The following is a 12,540-nucleotide window of genomic DNA, read 5'->3' as shown; positions in this document are numbered from 1 at the left end:
CTGTGGCAGTCAGCAATTTTGCCAGTGTTTGTGAAAGTCAAAATCTTCCAGTGCCAAAATAGAGCACATCAATTTAATTGTTACACGATGAGGATGGGATTCGAACCCATGCATGCAGAGCACAATGGATTAGCAGTCCATCGCCTTAACCACTCGGCCACCTCATCCTGTTTTTTGGAAGTTGCAAATGACCTTAAAAGACTGTAGTTGCTGTATGTAAACGCTAGATTGAAATCAATGAAAGTTATGCAGAGCAATGGCAAGGCCATGTGTCGATCCCATCGAGACATTTAACAAATGTTTTGTCAGGCCGAGTGGTCTCCAGGGCTTGATTAAGTGTGTTGAGGTGTCGGTTCAAATCCCACTATTGAGGTTGCCCTTGGTGAAGTTATTCTTCAATACCTGAATCTTATTAGTCGCTCTAGGATTGCGCAGGGATTCTATTTTCATGTGGGTCCATGTAAGAGAGGAAATAACAAATGTTGTGTGAAGAGGTTGGTGTTATAATCCACACATGCAGTTCATCGCCTTCACCACTCAGATACCAAGTCCTGTGCTCTCTCTGTGGCAGTCAGCAATTTTGCCAGTGTTTGTGAAAGTCAAAATCTTCCAGTGCCAAAATAGAGCACATCAATTTAATTGTTACACGATGAGGATGGGATTCGAACCCATGCATGCAGAGCACAATGGATTAGCAGTCCATCGCCTTAACCACTCGGCCACCTCATCCTGTTTTTTGGAAGTTGCAAATTACCTTAAAAGACTGTAGTTGCTGTATGTAAACGCTAGATTGAAATCAATGAAAGTTATGCAGAGCAATGGCAAGGACATGTGTCGATCCCATCGAGACATTTAACAAATGTTTTGTCAGGCCGAGTGGTCTCCAGGGCTTGATTAAGTGTGTTGAGGTGTCGGTTCAAATCCCACTATTGAGGTTGCCCTTGGTGAAGTCATTCTTCAATACCTGAATCTTATTAGTCGCTCTAGGATTGCGCAGGGATTCTATTTTCATGTGGGGCCATGTAAGAGAGGAAATAACAAATGTTGTGTGAAGAGGTTGGTGTTATAATCCACACATGCAGTTCATCGCCTTCACCACTCAGATACCAAGTCCTGTGCTCTCGCTGTGGCAGTCAGCAATTTTGCCAGTGTTTGTGAAAGTCAAAATCTTCCAGTGCCAAAATCAAGCACGTCATTTTAATTGTTACACAGTGAGGATGGGATTCAAACCCATGCATGCAGAGCACAATATATTAGCAGTCCGTCGCCTTAACCACTCGGCCACCTCATCCTGTATATTGGAAGTGGCAAATGACCTTAAAAAACTGTAGTTGCTGTATGTAAACCCTAGATTGAAATCAATGAAAGCAATGGCAGGGCCATGTGTCGATCCCATCGAGATATTTAACAAATGTTTTGTCAGGCCGAGTGGTCTCACGTGCTTGATTAAAAGTGTGTTGAGGTGTCGGTTCAAGTGGATGGTGTTATAATCCACACATGAAGTTCATCGCCTTCACCACTCAGATACCAAGACCTGTGTTCTCGCTGTGGGAGTCAGCAATTTTACCAGTGTTTGTGAAAGTCAAAATCTTCCAGTGCCAAGATAAAGCACAGACTTTTAATTGTTACACGATGAGGATGGGATTCGAACCCATGCATGAAATCAATGAAAGTTATGCAGAGCAATGGCAAGGACATGTGTCGATCCCATCGAGACATTTAACAAATGTTTTGTCAGGCCGAGTGGTCTCCAGGGCTTGATTAAGTGTGTTGAGGTGTCGGTTCAAATCCCACTATTGAGGTTGCCCTTGGTGAAGTCATTCTTCAATACCTGAATCTTATTAGTCGCTCTAGGATTGCGCAGGGATTCTATTTTCATGTGGGGCCATGTAAGAGAGGAAATAACAAATGTTGTGTGAAGAGGTTGGTGTTATAATCCACACATGCAGTTCATCGCCTTCACCACTCAGATACCAAGTCCTGTGCTCTCGCTGTGGCAGTCAGCAATTTTGCCAGTGTTTGTGAAAGTCAAAATCTTCCAGTGCCAAAATCAAGCACGTCATTTTAATTGTTACACAGTGAGGATGGGATTCAAACCCATGCATGCAGAGCACAATATATTAGCAGTCCGTCGCCTTAACCACTCAGCCACCTCATCCTGTTTTTTGGAAGTTGCAAATGACCTTAAAAGACTGTAGTTGCTGTATGTACACCCTAGATTGAAATCAATGAAAGTTATGCAGAGCAATGGCAAGGCCATGTGTCTATCCCATCGAGACATTTAACAAATGTTTTGTCAGGCCGAGTGGTCTCCAGTGCTTGATTAAGTGTGTTGAGGTGTCGGTTCAAATCCCACTATTGAGGTTGCCCTTGGTGAAGTTATTCTTCAATGCCTGAATCTTATTAGTCGCTCTAGGATTGCGCAGGGATTCTATTTTCATGTGGGGCCATGTAAGAGAGGAAATAACACATGTTGTGTGAAGAGGTTGGTGTTATAATCCACACATGCAGTTCATCGCCTTCACCACTCAGATACCAAGTCCTGTGCTCTCGCTGTGGCAGTCAGCAATTTGACCAGTGTTTGTGAAAGTCAAAATCTTCCAGTGCCAAAATAAAGCACATCATTTGAATTGTCACACGATGAGGATGGAATTCGAACGCATGCATGCAGAGCACAATGGATTAGCAGTACATCGCCTTAACCACTCGGCCACCTCATCCTGTATATTGGAAGTGGCAAATGACCTTAAAAAACTGTAGTTGCTGTATGTAAACCCTAGATTGAAATCAATGAAAGCAATGGCAGGGCCATGTGTCGATCCCATCGAGATATTTAACAAATGTTTTGTCAGGCCGAGTGGTCTCACGTGCTTGATTAAAAGTGTGTTGAGGTGTCGGTTCAAGTGGATGGTGTTATAATCCACACATGAAGTTCATCGCCTTCACCACTCAGATACCAAGACCTGTGTTCTCGCTGTGGGAGTCAGCAATTTTACCAGTGTTTGTGAAAGTCAAAATCTTCCAGTGCCAAAATAAAGCACAGACTTTTAATTGTTACACGATGAGGATGGGATTCGAACCCATGCATGCAGAGCACAATGGATTAGCAGTCAATGAAATCAATGAAATCAATGAAAGTTATGCAGAGCAATGGCAAGGCCATGTGTCGATCCCATCGAGACATTTAACAAATGTTTTGTCAGGCCGAGTGGTCTCCAGTGCTTGATTAAGTGTGTTGAGGTGTCGGTTCAAATCTCACTATTGAGGTTGCCCTTGGTGAAGTTATTCTTCAATACCTGAATCTTATTAGTCGCTCTAGGATTGCGCAGGGATTCTATTTTCATGTCGGGCCATGTAAGAGAGGAAATAACAAATGTTGTGTGAAGTGGTTGGTGTTATAATCCACACATGCAGTTCATCGCCTTCACCACTCAGATACCAAGTCCTGTGCTCTTGCTGTGGCAGTCAGCAATTTTGCCAGTGTTTGTGAAAGTCAAAATCTTCCAGTGCCAAAATCAAGCACGTCATTTTAATTGTTACACAGTGAGGATGGGATTCAAACCACACAGCCACCTCATCCTGTTTTTTGGAAGTTGCAAATGACCTTAAAAGACTGTAGTTGCTGTATGTACACCCTAGATTGAAATCAATGAAAGTTATGCAGAGCAATGGCAAGGCCATGTGTCTATCCCATCGAGACATTTAACAAATGTTTTGTCAGGCCGAGTGGTCTCCAGTGCTTGATTAAGTCGGTTCAAATCCCACTATTGAGGTTGCCCTTGGTGAAGTTATTCTTCAATACCTGAATCTTATTAGTCGCTCTAGGATTGCGCAGGGATTCTATTTTCATGTGGGGCAATGTAAGAGAGGAAATAACACATGTTGTGTGAAGAGGTTGGTGTTATAATCCACACATGCAGTTCATCGCCTTCACCACTCAGATACCAAGTCCTGTGCTCTCGCTGTGGCAGTCAGCAATTTTACCAGTGTTTGTGAAAGTCAAAATCTTCCAGTGCCAAAATAAATCACCAAATTTTAATTGTTACACGATGAGGATGGGATTCGAACGCATGCATGCAGAGCACAATGGATTAGCAGTACATCGCCTTAACCACTCGGCCACCTCATCCTGTATATTGGAAGTGGCAAATGACCTTAAAAAACTGTAGTTGCTGTATGTAAACCCTAGATTGAAATCAATGAAAGCAATGGCAGGGCCATGTGTCGATCCCATCGAGATATTTAACAAATGTTTTGTCAGGCCGAGTGGTCTCACGTGCTTGATTAAAAGTGTGTTGAGGTGTCGGTTCAAGTGGATGGTGTTATAATCCACACATGAAGTTCATCGCCTTCACCACTCAGATACCAAGACCTGTGTTCTCGCTGTGGGAGTCAGCAATTTTACCAGTGTTTGTGAAAGTCAAAATCTTCCAGTGCCAAAATAAAGCACAGACTTTTAATTGTTACACGATGAGGATGGGATTCGAACCCATGCATGCAGAGCACAATGGATTAGCAGTCCATCGCCTTAACCACTCGGCCACCTCATCTGCAGCTTGGAAGGGGCAAATTACCTTAAAAAACTGTAGTTGCTGTATGTAAACCCTAGATTGAAATCAATGAAAGTTATGCAGAGCAATGGCAAGGCCATGTGTCGATCCCATCGAGACATTTAACAAATGTTTTGTCAGGCCGAGTGGTCTCCAGTGCTTGATTAAGTGTGTTGAGGTGTCGGTTCAAATCTCACTATTGAGGTTGCCCTTGGTGAAGTTATTCTTCAATACCTGAATCTTATTAGTCGCTCTAGGATTGCGCAGGGATTCTATTTTCATGTCGGGCCATGTAAGAGAGGAAATAACAAATGTTGTGTGAAGTGGTTGGTGTTATAATCCACACATGCAGTTCATCGCCTTCACCACTCAGATACCAAGTCCTGTGCTCTTGCTGTGGCAGTCAGCAATTTTGCCAGTGTTTGTGAAAGTCAAAATCTTCCAGTGCCAAAATCAAGCACGTCATTTTAATTGTTACACAGTGAGGATGGGATTCAAACCACACAGCCACCTCATCCTGTTTTTTGGAAGTTGCAAATGACCTTAAAAGACTGTAGTTGCTGTATGTACACCCTAGATTGAAATCAATGAAAGTTATGCAGAGCAATGGCAAGGCCATGTGTCTATCCCATCGAGACATTTAACAAATGTTTTGTCAGGCCGAGTGGTCTCCAGTGCTTGATTAAGTCGGTTCAAATCCCACTATTGAGGTTGCCCTTGGTGAAGTTATTCTTCAATACCTGAATCTTATTAGTCGCTCTAGGATTGCGCAGGGATTCTATTTTCATGTGGGGCAATGTAAGAGAGGAAATAACACATGTTGTGTGAAGAGGTTGGTGTTATAATCCACACATGCAGTTCATCGCCTTCACCACTCAGATACCAAGTCCTGTGCTCTCGCTGTGGCAGTCAGCAATTTTACCAGTGTTTGTGAAAGTCAAAATCTTCCAGTGCCAAAATAAATCACCAAATTTTAATTGTTACACGATGAGGATGGGATTCGAACGCATGCATGCAGAGCACAATGGATTAGCAGTACATCGCCTTAACCACTCGGCCACCTCATCCTGTATATTGGAAGTGGCAAATGACCTTAAAAAACTGTAGTTGCTGTATGTAAACCCTAGATTGAAATCAATGAAAGCAATGGCAGGGCCATGTGTCGATCCCATCGAGATATTTAACAAATGTTTTGTCAGGCCGAGTGGTCTCACGTGCTTGATTAAAAGTGTGTTGAGGTGTCGGTTCAAGTGGATGGTGTTATAATCCACACATGAAGTTCATCGCCTTCACCACTCAGATACCAAGACCTGTGTTCTCGCTGTGGGAGTCAGCAATTTTACCAGTGTTTGTGAAAGTCAAAATCTTCCAGTGCCAAAATAAAGCACAGACTTTTAATTGTTACACGATGAGGATGGGATTCGAACCCATGCATGCAGAGCACAATGGATTAGCAGTCCATCGCCTTAACCACTCGGCCACCTCATCTGCAGCTTGGAAGGGGCAAATTACCTTAAAAAACTGTAGTTGCTGTATGTAAACCCTAGATTGAAATCAATGAAAGTTATGCAGAGCAATGGCAAGGCCATGTGTCGATCCCATCGAGACATTTAACAAATGTTTTGTCAGGCCGAGTGGTCTCCAGTGCTTGATTAAGTGTGTTGAGGTGTCGATTCAAATCTCACTATTGAGGTTGCCCTTGGTGAAGTTATTCTTCAATACCTGAATCTTATTAGTCGCTCTAGGATTGCGCAGGGATTCTATTTTCATGTCGGGCCATGTAAGAGAGGAAATAACAAATGTTGTGTGAAGTGGTTGGTGTTATAATCCACACATGCAGTTCATCGCCTTCACCACTCAGATACCAAGTCCTGTGCTCTTGCTGTGGCAGTCAGCAATTTTGCCAGTGTTTGTGAAAGTCAAAATCTTCCAGTGCCAAAATCAAGCACGTCATTTTAATTGTTACACAGTGAGGATGGGATTCAAACCACACAGCCACCTCATCCTGTTTTTTGGAAGTTGCAAATGACCTTAAAAGACTGTAGTTGCTGTATGTACACCCTAGATTGAAATCAATGAAAGTTATGCAGAGCAATGGCAAGGCCATGTGTCTATCCCATCGAGACATTTAACAAATGTTTTGTCAGGCCGAGTGGTCTCCAGTGCTTGATTAAGTCGGTTCAAATCCCACTATTGAGGTTGCCCTTGGTGAAGTTATTCTTCAATACCTGAATCTTATTAGTCGCTCTAGGATTGCGCAGGGATTCTATTTTCATGTGGGGCAATGTAAGAGAGGAAATAACACATGTTGTGTGAAGAGGTTGGTGTTATAATCCACACATGCAGTTCATCGCCTTCACCACTCAGATACCAAGTCCTGTGCTCTCGCTGTGGCAGTCAGCAATTTTACCAGTGTTTGTGAAAGTCAAAATCTTCCAGTGCCAAAATAAATCACCAAATTTTAATTGTTACACGATGAGGATGGGATTCGAACGCATGCATGCAGAGCACAATGGATTAGCAGTACATCGCCTTAACCACTCGGCCACCTCATCCTGTATATTGGAAGTGGCAAATGACCTTAAAAAACTGTAGTTGCTGTATGTAAACCCTAGATTGAAATCAATGAAAGCAATGGCAGGGCCATGTGTCGATCCCATCGAGATATTTAACAAATGTTTTGTCAGGCCGAGTGGTCTCACGTGCTTGATTAAAAGTGTGTTGAGGTGTCGGTTCAAGTGGATGGTGTTATAATCCACACATGAAGTTCATCGCCTTCACCACTCAGATACCAAGACCTGTGTTCTCGCTGTGGGAGTCAGCAATTTTACCAGTGTTTGTGAAAGTCAAAATCTTCCAGTGCCAAAATAAAGCACAGACTTTTAATTGTTACACGATGAGGATGGGATTCGAACCCATGCATGCAGAGCACAATGGATTAGCAGTCCATCGCCTTAACCACTCGGCCACCTCATCTGCAGCTTGGAAGGGGCAAATTACCTTAAAAAACTGTAGTTGCTGTATGTAAACCCTAGATTGAAATCAATGAAAGTTATGCAGAGCAATGGCAAGGCCATGTGTCGATCCCATCGAGACATTTAACAAATGTTTTGTCAGGCCGAGTGGTCTCCAGTGCTTGATTAAGTGTGTTGAGGTGTCGATTCAAATCTCACTATTGAGGTTGCCCTTGGTGAAGTTATTCTTCAATACCTGAATCTTATTAGTCGCTCTAGGATTGCGCAGGGATTCTATTTTCATGTCGGGCCATGTAAGAGAGGAAATAACAAATGTTGTGTGAAGTGGTTGGTGTTATAATCCACACATGCAGTTCATCGCCTTCACCACTCAGATACCAAGTCCTGTGCTCTTGCTGTGGCAGTCAGCAATTTTGCCAGTGTTTGTGAAAGTCAAAATCTTCCAGTGCCAAAATCAAGCACGTCATTTTAATTGTTACACAGTGAGGATGGGATTCAAACCACACAGCCACCTCATCCTGTTTTTTGGAAGTTGCAAATGACCTTAAAAGACTGTAGTTGCTGTATGTACACCCTAGATTGAAATCAATGAAAGTTATGCAGAGCAATGGCAAGGCCATGTGTCTATCCCATCGAGACATTTAACAAATGTTTTGTCAGGCCGAGTGGTCTCCAGTGCTTGATTAAGTCGGTTCAAATCCCACTATTGAGGTTGCCCTTGGTGAAGTTATTCTTCAATACCTGAATCTTATTAGTCGCTCTAGGATTGCGCAGGGATTCTATTTTCATGTGGGGCAATGTAAGAGAGGAAATAACACATGTTGTGTGAAGAGGTTGGTGTTATAATCCACACATGCAGTTCATCGCCTTCACCACTCAGATACCAAGTCCTGTGCTCTCGCTGTGGCAGTCAGCAATTTTACCAGTGTTTGTGAAAGTCAAAATCTTCCAGTGCCAAAATAAATCACCAAATTTTAATTGTTACACGATGAGGATGGGATTCGAACCCATGCATGCAGAGCACAATGGATTAGCAGTCCATCGCCTTAACCACTCGGCCACCTCTTCCTGTTTTTTGGAAGTTGCAAATGACCTTAAAAGACTGTAGTTGCTGTATGTAAACCCTAGATTGAAATCAATGAAAGTTATGCAGAGCAATGGCAAGGCCATGTGTCGATCCCATCGAGACATTTAACAAATGTTTTGTCAGGCCGATTGGTCTCCAGTGCTTGATTAAGTGTGTTGAGGTGTCGGTTCAAATCTCACTATTGAGGTTGCCCTTGGTGAAGTTATTCTTCAATACCTGAATCTTATTAGTCGCTCTAGGATTGCGCAGGGATTCTATTTTCATGTCGGGCCATGTAAGAGAGGAAATAACAAATGTTGTGTGAAGTGGTTGGTGTTATAATCCACACATGCAGTTCATCGCCTTCACCACTCAGATACCAAGTCCTGTGCTCTCGCTGTGGCAGTCAGCAATTTTGCCAGTGTTTGTGAAAGTCAAAATCTTCCAGTGCCAAAATCAAGCACGTCATTTTAATTGTTACACAGTGAGGATGGGATTCAAACCCATGCATGCAGAGCACAATATATTAGCAGTCCGTCGCCTTAACCACTCAGCCACCTCATCCTGTTTTTTGGAAGTTGCAAATGACCTTAAAAGACTGTAGTTGCTGTATGTACACCCTAGATTGAAATCAATGAAAGTTATGCAGAGCAATGGCAAGGCCATGTGTCTATCCCATCGAGACATTTAACAAATGTTTTGTCAGGCCGAGTGGTCTCCAGTGCTTGATTAAGTGTGTTGAGGTGTCGGTTCAAATCCCACTATTGAGGTTGCCCTTGGTGAAGTTATTCTTCAATACCTGAATCTTATTAGTCGCTCTAGGATTGCGCAGGGATTCTATTTTCATGTGGGGCCATGTAAGAGAGGAAATAACACATGTTGTGTGAAGAGGTTGGTGTTATAATCCACACATGCAGTTCATCGCCTTCACCACTCAGATACCAAGTCCTGTGCTCTCGCTGTGGCAGTCACCAATTTGACCAGTGTTTGTGAAAGTCAAAATCTTCCAGTGCCAAAATAAAGCACATCATTTGAATTGTTACACGATGAGGATGGAATTCGAACGCATGCATGCAGAGCACAATGGATTAGCAGTACATCGCCTTAACCACTCGGCCACCTCATCCTGTATATTGGAAGTGGCAAATGACCTTAAAAAACTGTAGTTGCTGTATGTAAACCCTAGATTGAAATCAATGAAAGCAATGGCAGGGCCATGTGTCGATCCCATCGAGATATTTAACAAATGTTTTGTCAGGCCGAGTGGTCTCACGTGCTTGATTAAAAGTGTGTTGAGGTGTCGGTTCAAGTGGATGGTGTTATAATCCACACATGAAGTTCATCGCCTTCACCACTCAGATACCAAGACCTGTGTTCTCGCTGTGGGAGTCAGCAATTTTACCAGTGTTTGTGAAAGTCAAAATCTTCCAGTGCCAAAATAAAGCACAGACTTTTAATTGTTACACGATGAGGATGGGATTCAAACCCATGCATGCAGAGCACAATGGATTAGCAGTCCATCGCCTTAACCACTCGGCCACCTCATCTGCAGCTTGGAAGGGGCAAATTACCTTAAAAAACTGTAGTTGCTGTATGTAAACCCTAGATTGAAATCAATGAAAGTTAGGCAGAGCAATGGCAAGGCCATGTGTCGACCCCATCAAGACATTTAACAAACGTGTTGTCATGCCGAGTGGTCTCAAGTGCTTGATTAAGTGTGTTGAGGTGTCGGTTCAAATCCCACCATTGAGTTTGCCCTTGGTGAAGCTATTCTTCAATACCTGAATCTTATTAGTCGCTCTAGGATTGCGCAGGGATTCTATATTCTTGTGGGGCCATGTAAGAGAGGAAATAACAAATGTTTTGTGAAGAGGTTGGTGTTATAATCCACACATGCAGTTCATCGCCTTCAACACTCAGATACCAAGTCAAATCAAATCATCAAATCAAATTTATTTATATAGCCCTTCGTACATCAGCTGATATCTCAAAGTGCTGTACAGAAACCCAGCCTAAAACCCCAAACAGCAAGCAATGCAGGTGTAGAAGCACGGTGGCTAGGAAAAACTCCCTAGAAAGGCCAAAACCTAGGAAGAAACCTAGAGAGGAACCAGGCTATGTGGGGTGGCCAGTCCTTTTCTGGCTGTGCCGGGTGGAGATTATAACATAACTTGGCCAAGATGTTCAAATGTTCATAAATGACCAGCATGGTCGAATAATAATAGGGCAGAACAGTTGAAACTGGAGCAGCAGCACGGTCAGGTGGACTGGGGACAGCAAGGAGTCAGGTAGTCCTGGGGCATGGTCCTAGGGCTCAGGTCAGTTGAAACTGGAGCAGCAGCACGGCCAGGTGGACTGGGGACAGCAAGGAGTCATCATGTCAGGTAGTCCTGGGGCATGGTCCTAGGGCTCAGGTCCTCCGAGAGAGAGAAAGAAAGAGAGAAGGAGAGAATTAGAGAACACACACTTAGATTCAAACAGGACACCGAATAGGACAGGAGAAGTACTCCAGATATAACAAACTTACCCCAGCCCCCCGACACATAAACTACTGCAGCATAAACACTGGAGGCTGAGACAGGAGGGGTTAGGAGTCCTGTGCTCTCGCTGTGGCAGTCAGCAATTTTACCAGTGTTTGTGAAAGTAAAAATCTTCCAGTGCCAAAATAAAGCACAGACTTTTAATTGTTACACGATGAGGATGGGACTCGAACCCATGCATGCAGAGCACAATGGATTGGCAGTCCATCGCCTTAAACACTCAGCCACCTCATCCTGCATTCTAGAAGTGGCAAATGACCTTCAAAAACTGTAGTTGCTGTATGTAAAGCATTGATTGAAATCAATGAAAGTTAGGCAGAGCAATGGTTGGTGTTATAATCCACACATTCATCGCCTTCACCACTCAGATACCAAGTCCTGTGCTCTCGCTGTGGCAGTCAGCAATTTTACCAGTGTTTGTGAAAGTCAAAATCTTCCAGTGCCAAAATAGAGGACATCATTTTAATTGTTTCACGATGAGGATGGGATTCGAACCCATGCATGCAGAGCACAATGGATTAGCAGTTCATCAACTTAACCACTTGGCCACCTCATCCTGTATTTTAGAAGTGGCAAATGACCTTAAAAAACTGTAGTTGCTGTATGTAGACCCTAGATTGAAATCAATGAAAGTTAGGCAGAGCAATGGCAGGGCCATGTGTCGATCCCATCGAGATATTTAACAAATGTTTTGTCAGGCCGAGTGGTCTCAAGTGCTTGATTAAGTGTTTTGAGCTGTCGGTTCAAATCCCACCATTGAGTTTGCCCTTGGTGAAGCTATTCTTCAATACCTGAATCTTATTAGTCACACTAGAATTGCGCAGGGATTCTATATTCATGTGGGGCCATGTAAGAGATGAAATAACAAATGTTTTGTGAAGAGGTTGGCGTTATAATCCACACATGCAGTTCATCGCCTTCACCACTCAGATACCAAGTCCTGTGCTCTCGCTGTGGCAGTCAGCAATTTTACCAGTGTTTGTGAAAGTCAAAATCTTCCAGTGCCAAAATAAAGCACATCATTTTAATTGTTTCACGATGAGGATGGGATTCAAACCCATGCATGCAGAGCACAATGGATTAGCAGTCCATCGCCTTAACCACTCATCCACCTCATCCTGTTTTTTACATGTGGCAAATGACCTTAAAAAACTGTAGTTGCTGTATTTAAACCCTAGATTGAAATCAATGAAAGTTAGCCAGCGCAATGGCAAGGCCATGTGTCGATCCCATCGAGACATTTAACAAATGTTTTGTCAGGCCGAGTGGTCTCCGGTGCTTGATTAAGTGTGTTGAGGTGTCGGTTCAAATCCCACTATTGAGGTTGCCCTTGGTGAAGTTATTCTTCAATACCTGAATCTTATTAGTCGCTCTAGGATTGCGCAGGGATTCTATTTTCATGTGGGTCC

At 43.2% G+C, this 12,540-nt stretch overlaps 7 non-coding genes across 7 annotated transcripts; all 7 read right to left on the bottom strand.

Annotated features, from left to right (window-relative positions):
- Nucleotides 1-85: 85 nt before the first annotated feature.
- trnas-gcu lies at nucleotides 86-167 on the bottom strand. Its single transcript has one exon. It is a non-coding gene; the product is annotated as a tRNA-Ser (tRNA).
- A 480-nt stretch (nucleotides 168-647) lies between these two features.
- On the bottom strand, nucleotides 648-729 carry trnas-gcu. Its single transcript has one exon. It is a non-coding gene; the product is annotated as a tRNA-Ser (tRNA).
- Nucleotides 730-4,468: 3,739 nt separating this feature from the next.
- Nucleotides 4,469-4,550, bottom strand: trnas-gcu. The gene has a single exon. It is a non-coding gene; the product is annotated as a tRNA-Ser (tRNA).
- A 1,406-nt stretch (nucleotides 4,551-5,956) lies between these two features.
- Nucleotides 5,957-6,038, bottom strand: trnas-gcu. The gene has a single exon. It is a non-coding gene; the product is annotated as a tRNA-Ser (tRNA).
- Nucleotides 6,039-7,444: 1,406 nt separating this feature from the next.
- Nucleotides 7,445-7,526, bottom strand: trnas-gcu. The gene has a single exon. It is a non-coding gene; the product is annotated as a tRNA-Ser (tRNA).
- A 985-nt stretch (nucleotides 7,527-8,511) lies between these two features.
- On the bottom strand, nucleotides 8,512-8,593 carry trnas-gcu. Its single transcript has one exon. It is a non-coding gene; the product is annotated as a tRNA-Ser (tRNA).
- Nucleotides 8,594-10,056: 1,463 nt separating this feature from the next.
- trnas-gcu lies at nucleotides 10,057-10,138 on the bottom strand. The gene has a single exon. It is a non-coding gene; the product is annotated as a tRNA-Ser (tRNA).
- Nucleotides 10,139-12,540: the final 2,402 nt, after the last annotated feature.

Source organism: Oncorhynchus mykiss, chromosome 15 (genome assembly GCF_013265735.2).
Source record: "Oncorhynchus mykiss isolate Arlee chromosome 15, USDA_OmykA_1.1, whole genome shotgun sequence".
In the NCBI taxonomy this organism is placed as follows: domain Eukaryota; kingdom Metazoa; phylum Chordata; class Actinopteri; order Salmoniformes; family Salmonidae; genus Oncorhynchus; species Oncorhynchus mykiss.
Note: the sequence above shows the minus strand (reverse complement) of the source record. Positions and strands in the feature narration are given on the sequence as shown.